The sequence below is a fragment of the Canis lupus genome, chromosome 28 (genome assembly GCF_011100685.1).
Source record: "Canis lupus familiaris isolate Mischka breed German Shepherd chromosome 28, alternate assembly UU_Cfam_GSD_1.0, whole genome shotgun sequence".
NCBI classification, from domain to species: Eukaryota; Metazoa; Chordata; class Mammalia; order Carnivora; family Canidae; genus Canis; species Canis lupus.
This window is the reverse complement of record NC_049249.1, coordinates 38,799,851-38,827,740: the sequence shown is the minus strand read 5'-3', so window position 1 is coordinate 38,827,740 and position 27,890 is coordinate 38,799,851. Positions and strand designations below refer to the sequence as shown.

At 49.9% G+C, this 27,890-nt stretch overlaps 1 long non-coding RNA gene across 8 annotated transcripts in view; it reads right to left on the bottom strand.

The window, feature by feature from the left end:
- The window catches only part of LOC106557926, a 52,382-nt gene extending 25,156 nt beyond the window's left edge, over window positions 1-27,226 (bottom strand). For 3 of the 8 annotated variants that reach the window (XR_005380775.1, XR_005380780.1, XR_005380782.1), the window contains exons 1-8: window positions 25,569-27,226; window positions 24,948-25,083; window positions 18,177-18,315; window positions 8,473-8,647; window positions 7,851-7,990; window positions 5,767-5,847; window positions 5,181-5,354; window positions 3,013-3,141 (exon numbers count right to left, since the gene is read on the bottom strand). This is a non-coding gene — a long non-coding RNA (uncharacterized LOC106557926). Of the gene's footprint in view, window positions 1-3,012; window positions 3,142-5,180; window positions 5,355-5,766; window positions 5,848-7,850; window positions 7,991-8,472; window positions 8,648-11,745; window positions 12,385-18,176; window positions 18,316-24,947; window positions 25,084-25,568 lie in introns of those variants that run through there. The other 5 variants (XR_005380776.1, XR_005380778.1, XR_005380779.1 and 2 more) reach the window with 5 other exon arrangements.
- Between the last annotated feature and the right edge of the window lie 664 nt (window positions 27,227-27,890).

Here is a 27,890-nt window from a genome sequence, read left to right as displayed (position 1 = left end):
AGCCAAGTCCACCTCCGCTCCCCACGGAGCCGCCCACCGGGGAAGGGCCCAGAATCCGGCCTGTCCTCGGGCAGCTCGTCGTGGGGACGGGCAGCCTCCTCGCCCCACCAGCCCAAGACGCAGAGCAGGGCCGGTGCAGGCCATGTGCCCGCCCCCCACCCCTGCGCATCGTGAGGCTCCGTGGGCTAAACAACGTCCACACGAGAGCTTTGGAAACTGTAAAGGGCTGCCCAAGCATAAAGACTATCCTTGGTTCCAGGCATGAATGGTGCTGGGAGCTTCCTCGAGCACCTGGATTGGGGCGGTCACGGCCCTTCCTCAGGACAGGCCAGACGGCACCCACACGGAGCGAGACCAGCACAGACCTCTCGTGAGCAGGACGGGTCTGGACTCGCAGCGAGCAGGGCTGCCGCCCCAGCAGACCGCAACTCCGCGAGGGCAGGACCCCTCCTGGGTCTCTCGCGTGGACGCCCCGCCAGCAAGGGGCGGATACGAGGGCGCAGCCCGCACCGCAAGTCTCCACGCATCCGACGGGACGGCGAGGGGGCCAGAGCACGGCCAACGTGACACGCTGAGGGAGCGGTATCGGTCATCATCGAGACACAACTGCCGGCCGTCCCCGGGGAGACACAAAACGAGCCGAGCAGCCTGGGAGCACATGCGCCCCCGGTGGGCCTGGCTCGGGGGAGGGCCGGCTCCCGTAAGCGCCGCAATGATGATGAATACGTATTGATTTCTGCAGGGCCTCTCCGGAGCCCCAGAGCACTCCATGCACTTATTGGAAAGTGCCTGAAACCAAATTGAAGACAGGCCCAATGAGGAGAATCAATCCAAACGCTAAGGGCATCTGAGGGCTTCGGAGCAAATGGGGAGAGACAACAGGTACTCAGCCGCCCCCACTTCCAGACACTTAAGGAAGACACTTTGCCCCACTCCGCTCAATAGCCTGCCGTTGCCTAAGCTGGAAAACTGAAATTTAGAGGTCAGGGTGTGCACACGGAGGGGGCGTGCTTGGTTTCAGGCAAGGACTCGGAGCGGCCTGCAGATTCGCTGGCCCCGGCGCCCCCGCCCTGGCCTGGCACCGCCGGGGTGCCCGGGGCCTGCTGGGGGAGCCCTCCATCACACCCACTGAAACCACTTTCTGCAAACAAAACCACTTTCTAACAACTTTCTCCTTGGAAATAATTTCAAACTAACAGGAAAGCTGGCAGAAGAGTGTAGACAACGCCCCACACTCCTTCCCCCGGGGGCCCGGCCGCCAGCGGCATCATTACTGACCTGCCTGCCCACGGCTGTTTCCCCAACCGCTTGGGAGGACGCTGAACCCACCCTGGGTCTTGGTCCCCAGGTACTTCCGCGGGTGCTTCCCGGGGCCGGAGCGCTTCTCAGGTGGACCTGCCAGCTCGCAGCCTCCGTGAGCGTCGCTCTGACATGGGGTCTCCTTCGCCCGTATGTCCCGTCCCACGTAGCACCTTCCCTTCCGCTGCGGGGTCTGGTCTAGGGCAGGGGCTGCCCTTCGGTGCCGTGTTCTTCAGGCTCCGCTCACCTGAGCATCCCGTCTCCTCGGACACTGACAGTTTTGAAGAACGCCGGTTTTCACAGCAGCTTTCAGCCCGGGCTGCTGGGCTGGAGGAACGGGTTCCATGTCCCATAAACACGGGGACCAGACCTTGTCCCGGCCCTCACTGTGACCACGCCGTCTAGAGCCCAGGGGGTTGGGCCTGTGGCTACCCAGCTGCAGGAGCCCCCCGGGTAGGGGTGAGGAGGGCAGAGGGTGTGCACGTCTCTGGAGGGGTTTTTGGGTCACCAGCCCCTTGGCTTATAGGGCAGCTTTCCCTTGAGGTGTGCAGGTGTCTGTGAGGCCCATGGACCACTGTCCAGCTCAGCACTCAGTGCACCAACGCATGGCTGAGCTGCACCCTCAGAATCACTCATGAGCAGGGCACCAGGGGGGCTCTGTCGGTGAAGCATCTGCCTTCAGCTCAGGTCATGATCCTGGGGCCCTGAGATTGAGACCTGCATTGGGCTCCCTGCTCAGTGGGGAGCCTGCTTCTCCCAATCTCCCCGTGTGTGTGCACGCACACACATACATCCTCTCTCTCTTTCTTAAAGAAATAATTTTTTTTTTAAGAAATAAAATCTTTAAAAAAGATTCACTGATGAGCAAGGATGCTGAGGAGCCCATTTCATATCCGGCGGAGAGGCAACTTAACCAAGACTGGTATTAAGTGACCTTGCTCTGTTCTTAGGATACCCCCACCCCCACTATACCCAGAACCCAGGAAACAGAAGCTGGTGGAGTCTAGGAAGCCCGAGTGAGCAGAGTAGACTCTGCAAACAGCTGCCTTTTTCTTACCTTGGGTAACAAGACAGAGGGGGTTCTGAAGAGAGAAACTAGAAGACGCGGGGTCAGGAGACAGAAGACAAAGTCTAGCTGATGCAGCGCTGGCCCTGCCCTGTCTGCCTGGGCTGACCTGGCACCCTGGACACCCGGCCGAGGGCCCTGAGGGGCCCGGCACCCCCCTGGGGGACCAGCCTCTACCTCCTGAGGAAGGCAAGAGCAGCTGTGAATGCAGAGGCCGCAGAGACTCCGGCGGGCTGGCCACCCCTGGGCTGCCCCCATGTGCCCCGTCCAGGCCTTTTTCACAGGGCGCTGCAGGACCAGGCCCCCGAGGGCCACAGCAACTCTGAACGGCCTCCTCCCTTGTGTGCTGCAGGCTCCATCTCAGGAAGGCCCCTTACAAGATGTGTCGCTATTCGATTTTCAGGAGTTCCCTTAAGCAGCAGCAAAGGGAGGGAGGACACGGGGAGGAGAGCGGGCATGTGCTGGGAACGGGGTCCGTGGAGGGAGAAGCAAGAGTGGGCGGCGAGCTGCTAGTCTGCACAGAATGAGCACAGGTTGTGTTCCCCAAAATGCTCCCTGCCTGTGCTGCTTCGGGCATGAAACCCCAAGCAAAAGGGGTTTGGTATTTCCTCTGCAGAATTGTATATTTGCAAGGTGCCAACTCTTACCACTCTGAGCCTCACGCAGGGAGAAGGCATCCTTTGGAAGTGACCTCTGCCCTGCACATTCTGGAACATGGTCCCAGTGCGGGCGAAGTAGGCGGAACAAGCACGGTGATGTTGAAGACCCGCCAGGCCCTGAAAAGATCAATGAGCTTGAGACACACTTCGTGTGACAGGCTGTTTCCTGACTGTCACAAGCAGTCTTCCCATGCTCCTCTGCAGTGTGACTTCCCCCGACATCATCACGCAGTGGGGCCTACATCCCCGTCTCCTGAAACGAGCCACGCTGTGACTTTGACCAATAACAGAACATGGTGGATGTGAGGTTGTGCGAGCTCGTGGGCCTCTAGTGTGTGCAGCCTCTGTCCTCGCCCATTCGCTACACAGGCCCAAGGCTGCCATGTGAGGAAGCCTCTGGAGTAGTTGGCGGTGGGGGGGTCAGGTGGGAGAGAACACAGGTGACCCATTGACAGTGAGCAGCAAACACTGGACATGTGCACCAGGCTATCCGGGACCATCTGCCCCTTCGGCTGGATGGACCACATGAGTGAGGAACAGCCCAGCCCAGCCCCGGAAACATGAGAAATCAATCATCACTGCTGGAAGTTTCTGTGGGGTGCCACCCCGCAAGAATCTAGAGCACAAAGAGCTGGTTTTAGGCAGCAGGTGGGGGCTGAAAGGTACTGAGGAGACATGCAGAGGGGGATGAGCAGTGAGGAGTGGCCGGGAGAGCCGCAGCGTGGCCTGAACCAGGTGGTGGCAGAATGAGCAGCAAGACTCTCATTGGCAGTTAACGTGGAAAATAGGAAACGTGCCTAAGCTTGTAAACATGGGTAAAAGCATTCCTAGGTAGGCTTCTGGGAGTACCAGTTAGCCGCCTACAGCTATGCAGGGCGAGATGCAGAAGACAGAGAGGAGCTAAAAACAAAAAACAAAAAACAAAAAAAAAAAAACCCAAATGGCCCCCCGCTGAGGACCCCCCCCCCAACCCAACTGGTGTCTGCAAGTGGGATTGAAAGAATATAAGTACATCAGGATTACCTACTGAGTTCAAAAAATAAATGTACTTCACATTTTCAGTTTCAACAGTCAGCTAAATATTCCTAAACAAGAAATGGACTCAGAGTAGAGCCTGAATCGAGAATATGACCATAAAGCCCCAGAAAGATAGGAAGCAGTGCCTCACAGACTTTCTCAACAAGGGAAAAAGGGCTCCCCAGACTCTGAGCACTGGCTTGTAGAAGCTCACAGAAGCCTGATAATACCCAAAGTAGAGGCAGGTTCATCTTGGACAGAATGACTTTGGGGGGAATAGAGGAAATTCCAACAAGATTCCTAGGAGGCCTACAACACTTTTAAGAGAATAATACTAATGAGAACACTAGTAGCTTGGACCAAAAAGGGCAAACACCAAAGGAAGAGATGCTTGTGGGCCTCCAGCTCTATCAGAATCAGATGCAGAGAGCTACTGATCTTCAAAACATGGGTCCTTCGTGATGGAAAAGAAAGGACCTCCAGTGAGCAGAACAAGAGAACAATGGACAGAACAGGGAACTAGGAAATCCTTCCTGGGAGCAGAAATGGGCCTTAATCAAGGAGTATCTCCTGCCTCTGCAGTTGGGGCCTCTGACAGCCTGGTCCATCTGGATCTCAGAATTGGTAAGGACCAGGGACTTCCAAGTGCTTCATTCATGCTGGCCCTGTTTGTGGGGTGATTTGGTTAGCTTAGAGATCTCTGGATTGAGGAGTCACACCAGGGGAGGGGTGTGTGGATCTCCAGATGGACCTGACATAGATCATGGGAACCTGGCCTCTGAGTCTGATGTCCTAACTGGGATAAGCGTTTTGGGCATCCCGAGATGGGAGAAAGAATATGGCGTGTGTAGGAAGAACACAGTTTGCGGCCAGATTGTGGAATGTGACAGATTGAAACCATGGCCATGAATTCCTTCTTCGCAGAAGGTATGTTTCTCTGCAATAAAATTTTGCCCTGTCTGCCATATATATCTCAACTGTATTAAATCGGGGCTGACCTGGTGATTTTGCCTTGGTCAACGGAATGTGGCAGAAGTGATACTGCATGAATTTAGAGCCTAGGACTCAGGTTGCCCTGGGACTTGTGCCTTTGCCCTCTCTGAATACTGTCCTGAGACCAGGAAGCTCGTCCAACCTACAGGAGAAGGAGCGGCCATGTGACTGAGAATGGAGGGGTCCTCCGTGGAGAGCTGGTGTCGTGTGCTGAAGATGTGAGTGAGGCTAATGCCCATGTCCAGTCCTGCAGGCCCTCCTGCTGAAGACAGCCATGTGGGGGACCCAGGTGGAACCAGACGAGGAAGTAACCAGCCAACCTATGGGAAAGTGAAATAATCACTATTGTTTTATGTTACTCAATTTTGGGGCAATGTGCTATGCATGAATAGAAAACTGTAACACCTACCATTGAGCAAAGACGAACGAAAAGTAAACATGAAATATTAGTATCAGGAATGAGGGAAAAAAAAGACATTGTACATTGAGGGGGTATGTACTACTGTGAACCTCACTGTGCTTGAAATTTAATAACTTAGACAAAACAGATAAACTCCATAGAATATAAAACTAGAACTGACACAAAATAAATAGAACATGTAAATAGCCCTCCATCACTTTTTAAAATTGCCTCTGTAAATAAAGGCCTTTTCACATAGAAAACTCCAGGCTCAAAGAACTTCAATGGTAAATTCTACTGAACATTTGAGGGAGAAACAAGATGAAACTTACCACACTGTCTCAGAGAAGAAAGACACAGCTCTTCCCAACACATCTTAGGAGTCCAGCAAAAGCCAAAAGCCTGATATCAAACTTTGATGACAATGAAAGAGGAGAAGAAAATTATAAGTCAATATCATTCTTGAGCAGAAATACAAAAATCCAACACAAAATAATAGCAAATTAAATCCAGCAAAATATAAGAAGCATAATATGTCACAACCAAGTGAGTTTATTCCAGGAATACACGGTTACTTCAGTGTTTGAAGATTAATTGTAATTTAGTACTTAGCAGAGTAAGAAAAACACCATAGAATCATCTTACTAGAGGCAGAAGGAGCATTTGATAAAATAAAACTCATTCAACCCACTTATGAAAATTCTCAGCAAGCAAGGAATGGAAAGGAATGTCCTCTAGGAGGTAACAGGCACAGAAGCCTGTGTCTGATGTCACGCTCAGTGTCAAGATCTGGAATGATTTTCCCCTAAGAGGAGGAACATGGCAAGAGTGCCTTCTTTCCACTTCTATTCCACACCAACCGGAGGTCATAGCCAGTGAAATAAGGCAAGAAAAAGAAATGAAATGTATTAAAAAAATGGGAGAGGAAAAAGTTAAACTTCTCTCCACAGCCAATACTATTCTATGCAGAGAAAAATCCTAAATCTAATGGAAAACTGCTAAAACTAGTTGGTGAAGCTTTTAAGGTTGTGAGATTCAAAGACAAACTAAAAATGTTAATGAGCCAAGGTCAGGCAGTAGGAGAAGCTGTCACAAGTTGGAGGGGACTACGGAGGTGTGGCAACCAAATGCCACAGGGTGTCTTGGATTGGATCCTGGAACATGAATGTTAGTGGAGAAATCTGAGTGAAGTCCCTAGTTAATAGTATTTACCACTGTTAGTTTCTTAGTTTATTTCATAAACTAAGCACATTGTAGTGCTACAACGTAAGATGCTGAGAAGCTGGGCCCCTGGCATATGGGGACACTTTTTTTTTGGGGGGGGGGACACTTTTTAATATGTTCATATATCTCTCTTTTTAAAGATGCATTTATTTATTTATTTTTAATTTATTTTTATTTATTTATGAGAGAGAGAGCACGCAGGGAATGAGAGAGAATCTCAAGCAGACGCCATGGTGGGTGCATGGCCCCACGTAGGCCTCAATCCCACGACCCTGAGATCACAATCTGAGCCAAAAACAAGAATTGGATGCCTAACTGACTGAGCCATCCCTGCAACTCTCTTTTAAGCCTAAAATTATATAGGGACTTTAAAAACATGGAAGAGGTCAGTGGTGTCTTCTTGAGCACAGCACAACTAGTGTGGCCCTGGAGGCAGGAAGGGCAGGGGCACCTCCTCTGCCAATTTGTTGTTTGTGTCTGAGAGCTGTGCCCAGGCACTCAGCTGTGAACTTTCTTCCACCAAAGACTCTGAAGCTACTTAATACCCCTTAACATGTCTGTTATTGCCTAAAATAATAGTAATAATCACCACTAAGAAAATGTAAAGGCCAGCCAGACTGGGAGAAAATATTTCTCAGAGGAATTGCTTCTAGAATATATGAAGAACTCCTACAACTCCATATCGGGATGACAAATGTAAAAAATGAGAAGGAAGCAAACAGCCACATTACCGAGAAGACATAAAACAGCCAGGAAACACAAGGACGAGCTTAATACCATGAGTCATCCAGGAAATGCAGAATAAAGCAATAAAGCCACCAAGATTTCACTTCACAACCATTAGGGGTCAAATTAAACACGGCAACAACGCTAAATGCTGTATATATTTCTGACGGGTTTGTAAAAACGGTTCAACCACTTTGGAAAACTGAATGTGTCTATAGAGATAAATATGCATCTACCCAGCAACCATATAAGATAAGCACATGCCCGCAAAGGACTTGAACGAGAATGTTCACAGCAGATTTATAAAAGCTGAAAACTCCTGTCCGTCAACAAAATAACGAATGAACAAAGAGTGGTACATTCTCACGATGGAATATTAATCCGCAATAGAAAATGAACTTTGGAGGCGGGCAACAACGTGGCCAAGTGTCAACCATTGTGCTGAGTGAAGCAGCCGGATACTAACCAGCGCACAGCGTGGGGCATGGGTGGCGTCGTCTGCCTTCGGCTCAGGTCATGATCTCAGGGTCCTGGGATCGAGGCCCACATCGGGCTCCCTGCTCAGTAGGGGGTCTGCTTCTTCTACTTCTCTCTCCTACATAAAATCTTAAAAAAAAAAAAATAAACAGGGCATAATGTGTGCTCCACCCCCAGGAAGCTCATGGGAGAACCAGTCCACAGCCAGAGGCAGAGCAGAAATTCCCATGGGGCGGGGATCACTAGGAAGGGGGCAGGTGGGAAGTTTCTGAAATGATGGAAAAACGGTCTTTTAAAAATGTTTGAATATATACATCATACATATACATATACTATCATGTATGTTACATATTATATGTCACACATTATATATGTGTGTTTGTACATAAACAGTTGCCATTTTACGATACAGTTCAGTGGCATCAAGTACATTCACAAGGTCCTGCAACCATCACCGCGGCTCATCTCTGGAACTGCTGTTTAATCATCCCAAATGACTGAACCACACCCACACCCGTGACACACTCCCTCGTCATCCCTCTCGGGCTCCTGGTCTGTCTGTGAACCTGACTGTTCCGGGCACCGTGTAAGCGGAATCCAGCCGCACTGACCTGTGTCCGGCTTACTCCATAACGTCTTCAGAATTTGTCCACGTTGCAGCTGCTGCCCGGACTTGGTTCCTTTTTTTCAGGCCGACTGGTATCCATGGGGTGGATGTGCTGCATTGTGTTTATTCATTCATTTGTCCATCGATGGGCATTTGAGGTTGTTTCCACCTTTTGGCAACTGTGAATAACGCTGCTATGAACATGGGTGTGCAGATATCCATAAGGAAAGTTCTGTACCTTGATTGGATGTTAGTGACACAGGGTACACATTTTCAAAACGCATTAACTGATAGGCGGAGCCTCTGGGAACTACCCCAGGTCTCTCAGACCCTATCACCATAGGCCGTAGGTAGGGTCTCCCACCCCCGATGTACACCTGCCGACCACCCCCCTGGGGGGGCTTGGGAGGAAACCCTCTCCTCCAGCCTTGAGCTAGGGCTCCCTGCCTGCCCCTCACACCACCCAATCCAGCCCTCCACAAGTCACCTGCACACAGGGAATGGCTAGCCTTCCCAGGACACCCTGCTGCCTGGCCCCGTGCACCTCACAGTACTCCAGCGTCTGTCCGGTCAGCCCCAGGGCGTTCACTCTTTGCATCTGAGGCCCTGGATGCAGCCTGTCTCATCTAGAATGGCTGTGCCTGCATTCAGTGGGAAGTAGCCTGGGCTCCCGAACCGTCCCCAGGCCTCCCTACACAGAGAGCAGCAGGGTCTTCCAGCATTTTGGGGACGACTCTGCATTTTTCTTTCTTTTAACAAATAAACAACAGAACTGACATAGGCTTAAGGCCCTCTCGCTTTCCATGAAGAAAGTTCTGCGTTGCATTAATAAAGAGAAACAGTAGGAATCATGGCAAAAATAATAAACAAGCAGCTCTGCTGGAGAGGAGGAGCTGGAGCTCTCTCTAGGGGACCTGTGCTACTCCTGAGCTAGTTCTTTGTGAAATAAGTTTGATCTGTCCTCAAAAATAATTAAAGCAGCTTATACTTCTGTGAAGACAAATGGCAGAGCAGAAACTCTGAAGGTGAACGCTCTCTCCCAGCGCACGGTGCCTACCTGTTGGGGCAGCTCACCCAGCTAAGCCCGTCCTTTGCTCTCCTGCCCGGGCCATCCCACAGGCTGGAAGGGGATCCCCGGTGCATTCCCAGCACGTTGGCATCAGCTGTGGGCAGGCGCTGCCCTGCAGGCCCAGCATCCCTTCAGTCTGAGCTGCGGGCACAGCCCCTGGCCCTAACCCCCAGTGCCTCCCCGGCTGGCTCGTCTCCCTCATGCCAGGGGTGAGGAGCTCTGTCCCGAGCAAGAAGGCTGCCTCGCCTACAGCTGGGAACCACCAATAGGCCCCCCTCAATACCCTGTGCCTAGCAAAGTCCACAACCAGGCAGGTCACAGCGAAGGGGGGTGTTTGGACTGGTTGCCCCTCCTGTAGCGCCTGACAGGTTGTTTCCAAAGATCACAGAATCAGTGAAGAGGCTGGCTCACTGCACAGCATTCAGCTACCTGCCCCCGACCCCCGTTGCTCTGGGTCTCTCTGCCCAAGGTCAAGGGTCAGGGCTGCTCCCTGTCCCAGGTCCAGTTGGGAGAAGGGCTCACATCTCCAGTAGAGCCGGCTGGCCCTGGTGGCTGTGGCAGGCGCTGGTTGTCCTGAAGTTTTTCAGGCGTTTTCTAATTTCCTGGTTGTTTTTCAAAGCTCTGTTCTTTTCTCCTCCATAAACTGATCTTTAAGAATGGTTGTTTGATAGGGGCGCCTGGGTGGCTCAGCTGGTTAGGCAGCCAACTCTCGGTTTCGGCTCAGGTCATGATCTCAGGGTCATGAGATGGAGCCACATGTCAGGCTCTGTGCTCAGCAGGGAGTCTGCTTGAGATTGTCTCTCTCCCTCTGCTTCTCTCCTTGCTTGCTCTAAAAAAAATAAATAGGGCACTCGGGTGGCTCAGCGGTATAGCGCCTGCCTTCAGCCCAGGGCGTGATCCTGGAGACCTGGGATCCAGTCCCACGTCGGGCTCCCTGCATGGAGCCTGCTTCTCCCTCTGCCTGTGTCTCTGCCTCTCTCTCTGTCTCTCATGAATAAATAAATAAAATCTTTAAAAATAAATAAATAAATCTTTAAAAAAAAGTGGTGTTTGATATACAAAGCACACAGTGTTTCACTGGTAAATTCCCTAACCAACATATCAGCATTTGGATGGATATACCAGCATTCAGAAAATGTTAAAACCTATACAAAAAGGGCAGCCCGAGTGGCTCAGTGGTTTAGCGCTGCCTTCGGCCCAGGGCGTGATCCTGGAGACCCGGGATCCAGTACCACGTTGGGCTCCCTGCGTGGAGCCTGCTTCTCCCTCTGCCTATGTCTCTGCCTCTCTTTGTGTCTCTCATGAATAAGTAAATAAAATTAAAAAAAAAAATCCTCTACAAAAAATATTACCATCGACAATATCAAGATATTATTACTACCAACATCATCGGCCTATCTTTGACTTACTGAACTACAGCAATGTTAGGGTTCAATCTGGAAATAGCACTACATGGGTAAACAATCCAAGGGAAGGCCTTTTTAGTTAAAAAGTAAAATGAGTCAATACAATGGTAGGTTGTGTTAATACTGTAAGCTCACAGAACCTTTCCTGAGGTTGCAAAAAGGAACATATGGTGCCCATTTAAAATTCACCAATTACATAGAAGAGGTCAAGGATGAAACCATTTACCGAAGTCAGAAACCTGGTAGGCAGGGGGCGGGCCCGGAGCGGAGCGGGGCTGCAGGCAGGCGCCCCCCAGCCTTCTCGAGCACGTGGTCCCAGCGGGCCCCAAGCACGACTGGCCAGATCCACACCACCCCCGGCTAATGACTGAGGTGCCTCGGGGGGAGTGCCTGGCACAGCGGGAAGGGAGGGACGACAGTCTCCAGCCTGACCGACCGACCGGCACTCTCTGCCACTGATAGCGCCACTCTGGTGGTGACCCCTGCAGCCCACCTTTCCCCCATTTTTCTTGCCAGATTATTTTGAGGGGTGGGAAATTGAAAGATGTATTTACTTTTAAGCTGATTTTATTTTTTTCAGCATCATCTTTACAGGCATATAGAGTATTTTTCCTTAAAAAGGACCTAGAAGACCCTGGAAGCTCCCTGCCTCTCTCTTCCTCTCTACAGCCGGTGACTCTTGGTCACGTTTGCAGCCTTGCACTCACCACCCCGCTTAACAAACGCAGGGGAGAGATTGCTACTGCCTCTGAGAGAGAGGTCAGGAAACACCGAGGTTTAAAAAAATCTTTAAGAAGATTACCTCCCAAATCATTTCCAGATACCACCTCGGTTCGGAGGTTCCTGGCAAAGGAGAGCGACCGTTCCCCAACCGGCTCTGAGATGAAAACCCAAAGACACTCAGCTCAGCTCACCAGATACAGAACAGCGACTTTGAGAATAAAAACATTTTGCAAAAAGCACATTAAGTTTTGAATTTAAAATGAGACCTGATTAGAATGTTTGATCTCGCATCTTTTTATGCTACAAGTCAATGTTTTCTTATGGACAATTTCAAACGTCTATAAAGTGAGCAGAATAGCACGACGAGCCCCATTCACCTATGATCCGGCTTCCACATCCATCACCTACACCCCCTTCTCCCCACGACAACCCTCTCAGGTAAAAGGTACATACTTTGAGACGCACAAATCTTAACTGTACATGGTTGACGAGCGATACATTCATTAACCTGCATCCTCATGAAGATACAGACTTTTCACCACCCCATGAAGCTCTCTCCTGCCCTTTCCCAGGTAAGCCCACCTGCTCCAGGAAACCAGCCTCGTGGATTGTTTTTCTATCACCCACCGACACGGTAGGTTCATTTTTATTGCTGAGTGATATCCCATTGTATGGCCACACTACACACTCATCCTTTCTTTTCATCCATTCTCTTGTTGGGTGCTTTTTAGATTGTTTCTGATTTCTGGTTATTATGAATATACCTGCTAAAATCTTCCGGCATTCCTTCCTTTTTTTTTTTTTTTTTTTTTTCAAGATTATTCTGACCCCTTAGGTTCTTTGTACTTCCAGACACGATTTTAAAAACAGCCAACTTCTATAAAAGTCTACCGGGGTTATAATTGGAATAGCTTTGAATTTTTTGATCAATTTTTGGAGAATTGACACCTTAACCATAAGGGTTTTCCAATCCAGAAACAAAGGATATTCATTTAGGCCTCTACTTTCACTAAGAGAGATTTTGTGGTTCTCAAGGAAAGAGGTCTTGCATGCCATTCATTAAATCTAAGTGTTTTGTTTTTGATGTTATTATGAATAGTATGGCTTTTGAGTTTTCCAGTTGTTTCCATATTTGTTGCTAATTTATAGAAATACCATTGATATTTGCATATTGGCCTTATATCGGTGACCTTGCTAACTCCACATTTTTACAGTTTCTACTTGTTGATTCATTGGGATTTCCTATGTATACATTCAAGCTATCTGCCAACAGGGGTAGTTTTACTTCTTTCCGATCTTTATGAATTTGGTTTTCCTTGTTTCATTGCACAGGCTGGCATTTAAGATAAATGTTGAATAGCAATAGAGCAGATGTATTGCCTCGCTCCTCATCTTAGGGGAGAAAACATTTAACATTTCACCTTTAAGCAGCGAACTGTGTACTCTTCATAGAAGCTTTTCATCAGATTGAGAAATCTCCTTTTTATTCCTTCCTTGCATGTTGATTTTTTTTTTTTCAAGTGATTTTTCTGCATCTCCTGAGCTGATCTCTTCTATTGTTTCCTTTTATTCTGTCAATAATGCAAAGTATACCGATTTCTGACACTAAGCCAACCTTGCATTCCGGAGAGTTTGTCATTGCTTGGTTTTCATTGCTACTATTTTCTGAGAAAAATTTTTTGCACCTATGTTCACAAAAGGTGTTGGTTTATAAGTATTTTTCTTGTATTTTTTCAGGTTTTAGCATAAGGATTATTAATACTCAAATCTGCTTTATTAAAATCTTTACTACATGTGGCTTCGCTGTAAAAATAGTCCCCCCCGCCCTCGCTGTGGGAAAACTGCTCCAACAGTCAACAGGGTCAGGGAGAGCCGGGTGACAGCAAGCCACCCAGGAGCAGAGCGAGCTGGGAAGGTCTGTGGGCTATCACCCATCTTCTGGCCCCCCGGTCTGCAAGGAGCCTCACTCTTTCAGGCTCTGGGCTCCTAAGAGGGCTGTGCTTTGCCTGACCTCCTGCCACCTGCCACACGGGCCCTCACAGCAGAGGCTGCAGAAGCAGAAGCACTGGAACCCACGCTGTAAACAGATGAGCAGAATCAATCGGGGACTGAAATCACACAGCAGCTTAGCATCTTTCCATGGAGATGATGTGGGCAGGTTCTAGGTTGTCGTAATGTCTGAGTGTTGGAGAAAAAGCACCAGTGTTTCAAGTACTTGGGTCTCTCCATTGAATCAGGGTGACCAACTCCAAACCAGCAGATGCAGCCCTCAGATGGACGGTGGGGTCATTCATTCTGGAGGCGAGGGGCGTCTCTGGAGACGGGCAGATTTCATCACCTGCTGAACACCACTCCCTGCTCTACCTCCACAGCACTCTGTGATTTGAAACGATTTCACTTTCCTCTTCGGACTTTCTCCACTAGAATTAAACCCCATGGGGCAGGGACACACCTGTCCTGCTCAGTTACCTCCTGAGAGCCTAGAACAGTGCCTGGCCCATGGTGGATGCTCAAGCCCTCGTTGGAAGGATGAATGAATGAACTGGTGTATAAGATAGTAACTGCTGAGTCCTGTGGACGGATGTGACTTTGAAAAGTGCCCAGTTCAATTCCCTTGGGGAAAACCTTGAATGAGTCCCCTGATAGGGGCTGACTCGAGCTCCCCCCACTGCTAGAATCTTGGCATGTTTTAAATGCAGACCTCAGTTTTCCTGCGGTATATGGGTGGAAGAGTCCTCACCTTACAGCCCTGGAGGATTGAGGAAACATGTCAAAGCACTGGCACAGTTCTACGCAGGTGTGACGTGTTGCTATGATTTTAACACAGACTGTCCAGCAAGACGACCTGGTTGGGCCAGGACCCCGTGGTCACAGAGAAGGCTGCTTGCTGCCCAGGTGGGACTTTTTTTTTTTTTTTTTTTTGCATTGAAAATGATCACACAATTGGAATGCATTTTTAAAAGGCTCCTTCCCTATAGAAGTTTTAATAGGAGATATCTAGGAGAAAAAAACATTTCTTTTGGAGTACTCGTTAATTGATACTAAAGCTTACTCACGAAAGGACTCACAACACAAGTCTGACAGTTGACAGGAATTGGGAAATTTACTTCTATTTTAATGCTGAAATGTAGTTCACACTGAATTCCTCCTCCTGGGTGAAATATCCTTCCCTCAATCTTTACAGGACTTTGTAATAAGGGCAGTTGTATGTGCTCATCAAAAATAGAAAGCGGCTGATGGAGTGGACATGTTCCATGTAAATATTTAGTACAGGCGTTGGCGGCTTTTAAATTTGCATCTTGAGCTGAATGTATCTGCTGATTTTCCCATCTGCTAATATTTCCCCATCTGCTAAATACCTGCTACCAGGGGAAGAGGAGGCCTTTGTCATCCCTCTGCTTCACCTCCATGTCCCCTTCACCTGAACCTGGAAGTAGCACCGGCGTCCCGACGAGCAGACGACAGACATGCACGGACCCCACTCAGCCCGTGGACAACAGCCCAGCCCAGGAGCCTCATCGGAGGGAACTCGGGTTTGCCTCCCCAGGGCCACTCCCGGCGTCGCTCCAGCCATGTGGAGTGCAGAGCCCGGGGAGCAGCAGCTGCTCCGGGACACAAGGCCAGCCCTGGAGGAGAGGTGTGTCTGCGTAACATCCACCTCGGACAGCACGGCGAGGTGGCGAGGATGGCACGCCACCGACGCAAGGGGCCAAGAGACACCCAGAATGGGGAGCACTGGCTGCAAGAAGCCAGCAGGAAAACCAGGCCCAGACTGCATCCCTGCAGTCTCATCCAGCCTGGACCCTCCCTTCCCAGGGTCAGAAGGTTCTGGATGTGTCTTTGGTGCCTGGGAAAGGGCTGGAGCCTCAGCACGGAGCTCAGTGTCTCCACCCCCGGCTCCTGCACCATCTTGACTATGGGGAGGAGGGTTGCGTGGACCATGACCGTGGTTCGGGCACCCTGGGGCTTGAGCCCTAACACACACTCCCTCTCTCCCCGAGTGACGCAGGTGAGCTGGCCAGCCTGCCTCCTCGGTGTCTATCATTTACCCCCCAACAGACTTCCCCTTTTTCCTCTTTAGACCCCAAGAAGCCAGAGAGCTCCAGCTGCTCAGCTCTGGGGGGAGGGGGGGCCTAGAACAGTCTGAGGGAGAAGGAAGCTGTGGTGCGGCTGCTGCCCCCACGGACAGGCCAACACCCCAGCGTCCACACATCGCGACACAGACCGGGGACAGAATGAAACGGCCCCAAAGAGCAAGAGTTCCATTTTATGCTTAAAATCAAGTCTGTCCCAGGAGGTCCCAACTGTGTAGACACTTGATTGATGGCGGCAAATAATGATTCTCAGTTTTGCTGGGAGCTTGCCTTCGTCGAAAGCCAGAGATGAATAAAATATACGAGAGCACATCAAATATAGTGCAAGGACAACATATACAAACAGTACATTAAGCATTATGGAAGACGATAAAGAGCTGGAAAAACAGATCCGAGTTAGCAGATGGGCTCCGATTCCGGGTCTGTCTGCGGGAATGGGGAGCGGAGGCAGGGACTGCGCGTGGCCCTTCGGTCCTGGGAATAGTTCATTAGGTGGAAAAGCTGAACAGATTAATTTCCACCACCTCTCCCCTGCTAAATTCCCAGCTCCCGGGGAGGTGCTCGGCCACCGCAGCCCCTGCCCGCCAGGCCCCGGGCTTCCCTCCGCAGAGTGCAGTGTCAACAAAAATGCTACAGTGACATTTCTCTCCTGCTCTCAATTACATGTAGGCTTTTCACTGCCAGTATAAAATACATATTGTGCTCCAGCGAGATCCATTGTACTGGGGTCAGCGGGAACTCATTGTCCTTTTTGCTTTAGAACAAGACAATACTGACATCTGTAAGATTTGCTGTAAATAATCCGAGGGCTATAGGTACAGAGCAGTGGCGAGGGGAAAGAGGGAGGGAAGGAGGTGTGGAGAGAGAGCAAGATGCTGAGCCGTGGACCGGATCTGAAGCCACCCGGAGACCCAGGCTTGTCTAGGGGAGGCCGCACCCAACGGTCGGCATCGGTTAGGGGGAGAGCGAGTATGTGGCAAGCGCTACGGGACGACTCGGGCAGAAACACCGAGTGCGGGCAGCCTTTGCCGCTGGGACGGAATTCATCCCTGAGCGGCAGAGAGGCCCGGGCAGGGCTGGCTGTGCCCGTCCTCAGGCAGAGCCGCGAGCCCGGGAGCCACGCGTGGCCTCGAATCCCAGCAACGCGGGTGGCGGGAGCAGAGGATGGTGATGAAGTGCCATGGAGCCACTTCCCAGGCAGTTCAAATCAGTAAGCCAGGACCGGGTGGGGTCAAGAGGCACAAAGACTCGGGAAGCACGGGGGCCTACTGGGGGCCTACTGGGGGCCTCCGGAGTCAGAGTGCTGGGAAATCAAAAGCGTGTTTGATAACCAGAGCAGCTCTTTGCCAAAGGAGAGCTTTGTCATGGAAAAGAAAGTTTGGCGACAGGCAGGGATGACAAAGGGCTACCAGGGCCGGGAGATGGTCCAGCCAAGCTTCCAGGCAGGCCCGCAGCCCTGCACCGCTCCGTGTCGGCCCGCATGGGAGGCCACGCACCCCGGGACCCCGCGTGTGTGCGTGGCTGCACGCAAGCAGCTGTACACGCATGTGCGTCCTGAGAGCTTGGAGGTGGAGCAGATGGCTGGGGCCAGGGCGGCTCTGCTCAGTGACCAGCGCTGCTTCTCTGGCTGTGTGTGTGTGTGTGTGGGGGGGACCGCGGGGCACCCCTGAGTCGCCGGCAGCTCCGAGGGCGCTGCGGCGAATTCCTCTGCGCTCAGGACTTTTAACCTTCAAGACGAAATCTCTTCAGCCTGTGCCTTTTTTCCCTTTGGTCACATCCAGAAAAGTGAGCATGTGATTCCAATTTGAAATTAAAAGTCATGTCTGAATAACAGAACTGCATTCTCATTTCCTAATACCCTGGTTTTTACTACTTTGCATTCAACTGTGAAAAGTCTTTTAAAAACTCGGAACAGCAGTAAAACTTGAATGAATGTTTGACCCATTATTGCATAGCGGGTGCGCCTTCCAAGTAGGAGAGACTGCCAAGTTCTCCCCACCTAATATTTCCACTTTAATTGTGCCACTTGAGAAATTTACGTGCCTCAAAATATGGCATGAATCTTACGCTTATTGCAGTATCATTAGCAGCAACATTTAAGCAACATCTGTGTGCTATAGAACTAATTGAAGTAGCAGAAGTGGCAGCTGTAAATCCACAGGAAGATGGCAGTTTGTACCCAGCACTGCTGAGTTAGCTAGTAACTGTCAGCCTGTTCCTGCAATCTGGTCTCGAGCACCACGGTACAGGCACACAATGTCCAAAAAAATACAGCGAGTAGGCTAATGATCCTATTAACCACTTTGCTGCACCAATTTGGCTGTTTTTCCAGTTTCCTTGTTGAATTTCATTATAAATTTCTCCATTCCTGTAAAAAGTCCAGTGTGTGAGACGTGTCTGACTTTAAACTACTTACCTGAGCCGAGAAACGCCGGTCTGGCCAGACCAAACGGAGGATTGATTTTTTTTTTTTTTTTTTTTTTTTGTTATTTAATCATTCTGGCTCCCCATCACTCCTTTCGATCGCTTAAAAAAATTTTTTTTATCACACGCGTCTGTGTAAAAAAAAAAAAAAACAACTTTAAGATCCCTAGTCATGTTGATATTTAAAGCAATGGCATTTTCTTCCCATGGACATAACATTTTCAATAATCAATACAAGATGGCAACCATAATTTATGACCGGTAGGGGGAGGAGGGCAGGGCAAGTGCGCGCGTGGTGTAAAGGGATCAGGCTGTCCGAGGGACTCGGGGGTCTGGGCTCCCCGTCGGCTCGCCAGGTTGACACACCAGGGCCGATGACTGACAGCCCAGCCACACGCTGGTTTGGACCCAAAAGGCATCGACTGTTTTCATTTCTTCAATATTAAGAAAAATGATACCGATTCTCCCCCATAGAAAGCCAGCGAGGTTGGGAGCGAGGAATTAATTACCAACATGCCTCTTTTTGCAGAAGCAGCGAGGGGGTCAGAGCCACTGTTTCTACTCAGGATACATCCTCCATCGAGCACAACTGGAAGAAAATATTTCTGACACTTCTTCGCAACCCAGCCCCATCTTGCTTTTAACTCCGGATTTGCTTGCTTTTTTGTCTTGGCGGCGAGTGGATGGTTCCCCCCCGGTGCCTGGCCCTTAGACAATGATGTAACTGGTATCTTTCGAAGCACTCAAGAGTGTTGGAAATACACAAAAGAAGGCCTCCTTCAATATATGATGACTGGTGTGTTTGCCAACAACCCGACTTCATTAGAAAATTGGCACGTCCACCCAGCTGCCATGTGACACGCCGTTAACTGTGGACATTTGTTGTCTTAATGCTCAAGTACTCAGGGACTCGACTGATAAGGGAGAAAGTGTTTGGAATCTGCTGAACCCCACGCTTAGGGGGGCACGCCACCTCACGGTATTGAAAATCAATAGTCACGTGACGGCGGGGAGGTCAGAGGTCCCCAGAATTAACTTCCTAGTACTAAATTACTATCCCTCGTTTCTCGGCTTATTTTCTAACAATGATACATTTTTAAGGGGGGCTGGTTAAAAACCACTCATGAACACAAAGCGAGAAAACCAGAAGCACCGGCTGCCGGTTTCTACCCCCGCCCCCGCCCCCGCCCAGGAAGCATCAGGATGTTGAAGGCTCCGTCCATCTGCAACTCAGGTTCTTTTAAAATCTATTTCGTTTTGAGCGGTGGTGTTTTAACCGTCACGTGAAAGGACAGAGGCTGGCTTGGAAGCCGGCCTGGAAGCCGGCCGTATCTCGGACTCACCCCTTAGAGCAGCTGAGTGGTGACGTGGGTGCCATCCCTGCCCTAGGCCGGTGCTTGGGGAGGTCAGAGCACAGGAAGTGGGAGAGGGAGAGGAATATCCTCCCGGCAGATCATTTTAATTGAGAAATAAGCTCCAGGGCCCAACCACAGAGTCGCTTCTTCGGATGTCGCTTCCGAACGGGATTCTGGAGTCCAGGGGCCCCTCGGCCCCATCCCCACCCTTCTCCGTCAGAACGGGGGCTCGGCTCACCTTAACGCGTGCGAAAGGACACGTGGTCAAAACAGGGGAGCATTGTATCAGCTTTTTCCGAAAACTGTGCATCTTCTTTGATCCTACGGCCAAACTGCACAAGTGGGCAGTTTCTTGGAGTTTGGCGATGGCGCGGAGTCTGAAACCAGTCAGTGAAAGGTTCTGGACCAGCATGCGGTTCTGGTCATTTGGAAATACTGGTTCCCTGAGTGAGGCGGATCTTCCAAATGTTGACACGTTTCATTACGTGATACTAAAAAGTCCTATTTGTATCACAGTCCCATTAGAAAAATCTATTCATAAGCTGTAAAGCTCACAGTGATAGACATAAGTTTTCAAAAATTTGTTCAAAAACAAATTTTTTAAAAAGATTTATTTATTTGAGAGAGAGAGAGAGAGAGAGCGCACAAGCAGGGGTGGGGGCATGAAGAGAAGGGGATAGGAAGGAGAGAAAAGCAGACTCCTCGCTGAGTGTGGAGCCTGATGTGGTGCTTGATCTCATGACCATGAGATCATGACCCCGGAGGTCATGACCATGAGAACACAACCTGAGCCAAAATCAAGCATCAGGCACTTGATCAACTGAGCCACCCCAGGTGCTCCCTAAAAACAAATTTTTATCACTGGCAATAAATATGGTCATTTGTTCTCCTTTCAAGGACAGGCTTACTTCATTTATTTTTATTTTTATTTATTCTTAAGATTTTATTTATTTGAGAGAGAGAGAGAGAATGAGCAGGGGGAGAGGCAAAGGGAGACGTGGACTCCCTGCTGAGCAGGACCCTGGGATCGTGACCTGAACTAATGGCAGACACTTAATGGACTGGGCCACCCAGGCACCCCTACTTCATTCATTTTTGAGAAAATGCCAGCAAACACACATCTGAATGACCACTCTTGGTAAACTCATCTTTTAATGTTCCCCCAGGTGTGGTTTCCACCCACTGCCCATGTCCCCATGATGCAGGTGTGTGTGTGGGGGGGACTCTCCCAGCCTGCTGAACCAGAAGGAACCCCCTACCACAACAGTAGTTCAAGGGGGGGGTCAGCGTGAACCAGTTCTAGAGTCACTCACCACCCAAGAATCTGAGCAGAAAGGGGCACATGGCTGCGCTGAATCATGGTCTCCAATCACCTGCTTACAATGTTCAAATTATGGGATATTTGATGCAAAGAAGCCAATGTGATAATACCTATGTTGTGAAATATTATAAGGACACTAGTGAATCTACAACCCCGCCTAGGAAGTGGAACAATACGGGACCGTGTGGTTGAATATCTACATTTTCTACAGTATTCTACCTTCCCATCTCTGCCCCAGAGGTAACAACTTAAATTTTGTATTTATCATTTCCTTGCCCTTGACAAGGTTCTAGGGATGTCTGGGTGGCTCAGTGGTTTAGTGTCTGCCTTTGGCTCAGGGCGTGATCCCTGGGTCCTGGGATCGAGTCCTGCATCAGATCCCCACAGGGAGCCTCCTTCTCCCTCTGCCTATCTCTCTCTCTCTCTGGGTCTCTCATGAATAAACACATAAATAAAAAAGTTTTTTTTAAAGAAAAGGTTGTATTATGTATGTGTGCATGTTTATATATGTGTATTCATAGGTGATTGTGTATGTATATATTTCAAGAATTATATATCCATTGAGGCTTGACTTTTATTGAGCACAGTAGTAGGAAGGCCTAGCCACAGCAGTCAGACAACAAAAAGAAATAAAAGGCATCCAAATTGGTAAGGAAGAAGTAAAACTCACTATTTGCAGAGGACATGATACTCTATATAGAAAACCCTAAAGACCACCAAAAAACTACTAGAACTGATATATGAATTCAGTAAAGTCACAGGATACAAAATCAAGCAGCAGAAAGGGAAATTAAGAAAACAATCCCATTTACAACTGCACCAAAAACAATAAAATATTTTAGGAATAAGTTAACCAAAGAAGTGGAAGACCTGTACTCTGAAAACTATAAAACGCTGATGAAAGAAATTGAAGATGACACAAAGAAATGGAAAGACCTTCCATGCTCATGGATGGGAAGAACAAATATTGTTAAAATGTCTACACCACCCACAGAAATCTACAGATTTAATGCGATTCCTACCAAAATACCAACAGCATGTTGAAATAAAGCTAGAGCAAATAATCCCCAAATTTGCATGTTCACAAAAGACTCATTAGCCAAAGCAATCTTGAAAAAGAAAAACAGGAGTAGATGTATCACAATCCCAGGCTTTAAGTTAGATTATAAAGCTGTAGTCATCAAAACCGTATGGTACTGGCAAAAAATACAAACACAGGTCAATGGAACAGAATAGGAGCAGAGGAAAACCCACAATTATATGATCAATTAATCTTTGACAAAGGAGAGATGAATATGCAATGGGAATGGGACCGTCTCTTCCACAAATGGAGCTGGAGAAACTGGACATGCTACGTGCAGAAGAACGACACCGGACCACTTTCCTACACACACACAACACACACCCACACCCACACACACACACACACACACACCAATAGACTCAAAATAGACACATCTCCCGAGGCAAGAGAAACAAAAGCGAAAATTAACTATTGATACTACATCAAAACAAAAAGTTTCTGTGCGGGAAAGGAAACAACCAACAAAACTAAAGAGCAATCTACTGAACGGGAGAAGATATTTGCAAGTAATGATTCTGATAAAGGGCCAGAACCCAAAATATATAAGAAACTCATACAATTCAATACCCAAAAACCAAATAATCCAACTAACAATGGGCAGAAGGCACGAACAGACATTTCTGCAAAGAGGACACACAGGTGCCAACAGACACGTCCCTCATCATCGGGGAAATGCAAAGCAAACTCACAGTGAGATACCACCTCACGCCTGTCAGGATGGCTGGAGTCACAGAAACAAGTGTTGGCGAGGATGTGGAGAACAGGAACCCCCCTCCTACACTGCTGGTGGGAATGCAAACTGGGGCAGCTGCTGTGGAAAATGGCATGGAGTTTCCTCAAAAAGTTAAAAGAACTACTGTAGGATCCAGCAACCGCACTACTGGGTATTTACCCAAAGGATGCAGACACACAAATTCGCACGAGTACCTGCACCCCAGTGTTTACAGCAGCAGCGTCCCCAGCCACCAGGATCTGGAAGCAGCCCTAGAGTCCATCCACGGATGGATGGATGAAGATGTGGCATGTACGTAATGGACTATTGCTCAGCCATGAGAAAGAATGAAATCTTGCCCTCTGCAACAACATGGATGGATCTAGAGAGAACGATGCTGAGTGAGAGAAGTCAGACATAGACAAATGCCGTATGAATTCCCTCCTATGTGGAATTTAAGAAATAGAGGAGCAAAGGAAAAAAAAAAAGAGAGAGGCACTAAGAAACAGACTCCTAACTCTAGAGGAGAAACTGTTGGTTGCCAGAGGGGAGGAGGTGGGGTTGGGGGAACAGGTGATGGGGCGAAGGGCACGCGTGTCCTGATGGGCACTGGGTGACGTACAGAGCTGTCCGATCACTGTATCGTACACCTGATCCTGATACAGCACCGTACTTTAACTACACTGCAGCTGAATTAAAAAAAAAAAAAAACTTAATTAAAAAATGCTTGTTTGGGACGCCTGGGTGGCTCAGTGGTTGAGCGTCTGCCTTCGGCTCAGGGTGTGACCCTGGGGTCCTGGGATCAAGTCCTGCATTGGGCTCCCTGCATGGAGCCTGCTTCTCCCTCTGCCTGTGTCTCTGCCTCTCTCTCTGGGTCTCTCATGAATAAATAAATAAAATCTTTTTTTTTTTTTAAAGGCTGGTTTGTGATCTTTACAGAATTAGTGCAACCCCCTGCACTCTGCTTTGTTGACTTCTCATCTTGTATCTGGGACGCACCCACGTTACAGCACGAAGCTCTATTCACTTTCAAAGCTGCACAATGTCCACTATTCATGCACTTGTTTTTCGCTGGACCGTTGTTCAGACTGACTATGGTTTTCTCTCCTGCACCCAGGCCTGGTTTCTGGGTGCAAGTCAGAGTCCCCAGGGAGTGTGCGTGGCGAAGAGACGGCCGAGCTGGAACGCCACAGGGTAAAGCCACAGGACTGTCCAAAGTCACACACAGACTCAGAGCTCTTTTCAATATCTTCTAGAAGCATTTCTTTGAATTCCTAGAGCATCAACCATAGTTGGCTCTTACTACGCACGGGCACTTGTGGGCTATTCTAGAACGCCAGTGGGATCAGGACAGTTTCTGAGGCCTTGGGCTTCCCATCTTCAAAGCTGGATTGTTTTGGGACATGACACTTATCTTTCCTGTGGAGGGAACTGCAGTATATCACAGGGTGTTGTGGGATCACAGCTGCCCACCTTGATGAAGAGTGCACCTGTCAGCGCTCTGCTGGTGACCGTGCTCTTTGAAGAGGCCGGAGAGGAAGAGGGCCTACAGCACAAACGGAGGGCCCGCCGCCTGGAAAGTGGGCTTCGTCAGACCATACACCAGGCATTGGAGGGCACCCAGAGGTCTCTCTCAAAAGGACAGACTTTCCAGAATGTTCCGACGATGCTCAGAAAGCAGGCTTTTCACATCCACTAGCCCCTGATTCCTCTACTGTTTGGGCACAACTTTGTTTTTTTTTTTTTAAATACATTTAAAACAATTCTTTTCAGAAGTTTCTGCTCCTAGTTGGGCTCGTCTGAAGCAGATTCCTGCAGGGTTGGCCAAAGGCGTGGCCACCCCACGTGTGACTCAGGCTCTGCTGTTCCTGAAGCTGGCTCCACTCTGCTGACAGCAGGCGACGAGCTGCTGTCAGACGGTCGTCTCACCTGGCATCACCCTCTGTAACTGCAGGCCTCCGGGGCCGTCTCGGGTTGTTTCTGGCCCCGGCAGTGGCTCTGCGAACTGGCTGCTGTGTTTTCCAGTCGTGAGGAGAGCTTCCAGGGGGTTCTTCCGATAATCATCATCTTGATGTTAAATGTAAATATTGTCACCGTGGTTTAAAGAGAGATTAATGGTTTGCTGACAGCTCCGTACGTCCTTAGGAAGTAACGTACCAAAGAGAACATCCAATCACCATTTTATTCCCAACCCCACCGGGGAACCACACCCACCGCTGCTGCCTGCGTCCCCGGAGCTCGGGCCGGTGCTGTCGGGTCTGGGGCTTGGACGTCTTTTCTGAGCAACTTACCGACGGAGAAGGAAGTCCGGCATGTATCCCGTAATGAGGGAAAATAGTAGAAACTGCTAAATGCCAGCTCAGTGCCAGGTGTCTCACACGTCCGGCTCTGCTCTCTGCAGAAACTTCGAGGCAACGGCTTCAGCTCCTTTCCAGAGATGAGACAGTGGAGGATCAAACAGGTTTGGGGCGGCCCAGCCACTCACCCGCCGTGGTCGGTTAATTGAGTCACTAACCGGAGCCCCAGGCCCTTGCAGGCCCTCTCTGTGCATCCCTGGGCTGCAAGTCACACCAGCCCGAGGTCGTGAGCAGCAAGACAAACCCACTGGGGCTAGTTCACCTGACCCTGTCCCACCTGCAGAGCAGCATAGGATGTGCTGACAGTGGCCCTGGGGCGTGGGACAGTCCTCCCTCCTGCTTCGGCCTCGGCCTCAACCACACCTCCCAGATGAAGCCAGGCCCACGGCCCTGTCAGGGCTACAGCGCAAGCGTCAATACCGGGAGGACCCGCCAATTATACTCCACATCTGAATTTCTTATATTTTCTAAGTGTTTTACACTAATTAGTTAGTCCTGTTAGCTCTAAGGATTAGTAGCTTCTCTAACAAGACACAGCGACGTTAAGTGACTTACCTAATTATGTAAAACACGGGATGCAGAGATGAGACGGCAGGCTTCTCTGTGGCGGGCTCGGGCCTGCTCTGCGGGGTGCGGCGCCCGCCCGCCCTCTGTGCTCATGGGTCCCCAGGAAGCAGGGGATGCAGTCCCCACCTCCGCAGGCCAGTGGGGCGCTAGCTGAGGTCCCTGTGCTCTCCTTGGGGCCTGGCTCCTCACGGATTACCTCCCCTGCCAGGAAGCCAGCGCGTGACCATTCCCTGTCCCATGCGGTGCTGCGTGATGTTCAACGACAGAGGAGGAGTTCAGAGAAGCGCACCATCCTGAGGCAGGAAAGTGGAGGAAAAGCCGCAGGAGGATGCCGGTCTGTGCAGATCCGGGGGGCTCCCGCAGACTAGGGCAGGGTCCTGGGGCCTCAGCATCCCCCTGTGGCACAAGGCTGAGGACTGCCACGCCCTGCTGTCCTGACTGGCTGCCATCGGGAACTTCACCCAGAATGGACCCCACACGTGACCCCTCCACGGCGACGAGGGTGTCTGCCCCCTCACCTGACCATCACCACTGCCTTCCAGGTCCCCAGTTTCCTCCTGCAGGGCCAGTGCCACCCGGGCCACCACTGCTCTAAGTTGTCAAGTGCTCCTTCTACTTGAAAAGCCTTCCACATCCCATCCAGCAATATCAGGTGCAGGGCATGCCCTGCCTCCTCCAGGAAGGCCCTCTTGATTTTCTAGTTCAGAACACCCTCTCTTCCATGACTGCGCCTACTCTGAGACAGCACGCCTCGAGCTATTTTTTTTTTTTTCTCATGTTGGTGTCACACAGCCCGTCTAGGTAGGGACCGCCTGCTGTTGCTCCCACGGGCTCACCCGGGGTCTCAGCCAACTGCCCTGCAGGGCGACAGCAGGTGCGACAGGTTGGGTGAAAATGGCACCAGTCTTGAGGCTAACCTGCACTCGCCAGTGCTGCGCTTAAGACATCTGTCAGGGACCCTTCACCAGGTAAATACATGGCTTTTAGAATCAGAAATGTTAACATGTTTCTGCTGCAAATATTTGGGATGCACAGATAAACACAGAAGAGGAGGTGCGACCACTCATGATTTCTGGTGCTGAGGCAAGCACTGGGGGACCTCGCTCTACAGTCTGGTGGGACTTCGTCAAGATAAGAAGCTTCTGCACAACAAAAGAAACAGTCCACAAAACTACAAGACAACCTGCAGAATGGGAGAAGAGATTTGCAAATGACACATCAGATCAAGGGCTAGGATCCAAGATCCATAAAGAACTTATTAAACTCAACAGCCAAGAAACAAACAGTCCAGTCATGAAATGGGCAAAAGACATGAACAGACATTTCTCCAGAGAAGACCCTCACACGGCCACCAAGCACATGGGAACGTGCTCCGCATCCCTGGCCACCAGGGAAATACAGATCCAAACCACACTGAGATCCCACCTCACCCCAGTGAGAACGGGGAAAATTAACAAGACGGGAAACCACATGTTGGCGAGGATGTGGGGAAGGGGGAGCCTCCTGCACTGCTGGTGGGAACGTGACCTGGGGCAGCCACGCTGGGAAACTGGGGGGAGGGTCCTCAAAGAGGTAAAAATAGACCTGCCCTACGACCCAGCAATTGCACTGCTGGGGATTTACCCCAAAGATACAGATGCAGTGAAACGCCGGGACCCCTGCACCCCGATGTTCATAGCAGCAACGTCCACAATAGCCACACTGTGGGAGGAGCCTCGGTGTCCATCGACAGATGATGGATCAAGAAGCTGTGGTCTATGTGGACGGTGGGATATTCCTCGGCCGTTAGAAACGACAAATACCCACCATGTGCTTCGACGTGGATGGACCTGGAGGGTGTGATGCTGAGCGAAGTAAGTCAGTCGGAGAAGGACAAACATTATATGTTCTCATTCATGTGGGGAATATAAATAATAGTGAAAGGGAATAAAGGGGAAAGGAGAGAAAATGAGTGGGAAATATCAGTGAGGGAGACAAACCATGAGTGACCCCTAACTCTGGGAAACAAACAAGGGGTGGTGGAAGGGGAGGTGGGCAGGGGGGTGGGGGTGACTGGGTGACGGGCACTGAGGGGGGCACTTGACGGGATGAGCACTGGGTGTTATACTATATGTTGGCAAATTGAACTCCAATAAAAAAACATACATATATATAAAAAAGGAAAAAACAAAGCCCTAAATAGACTTCCATGCATATGTGATGTCTGAGCACTACCGTCGCCTTCCCGCAGCACGGCAGGACACAGACCCCCGGCTCGAGGGGCTCCAGGACGGAGCTCAAACACCGCACCGTCCCCCCAGCATGCAGCCC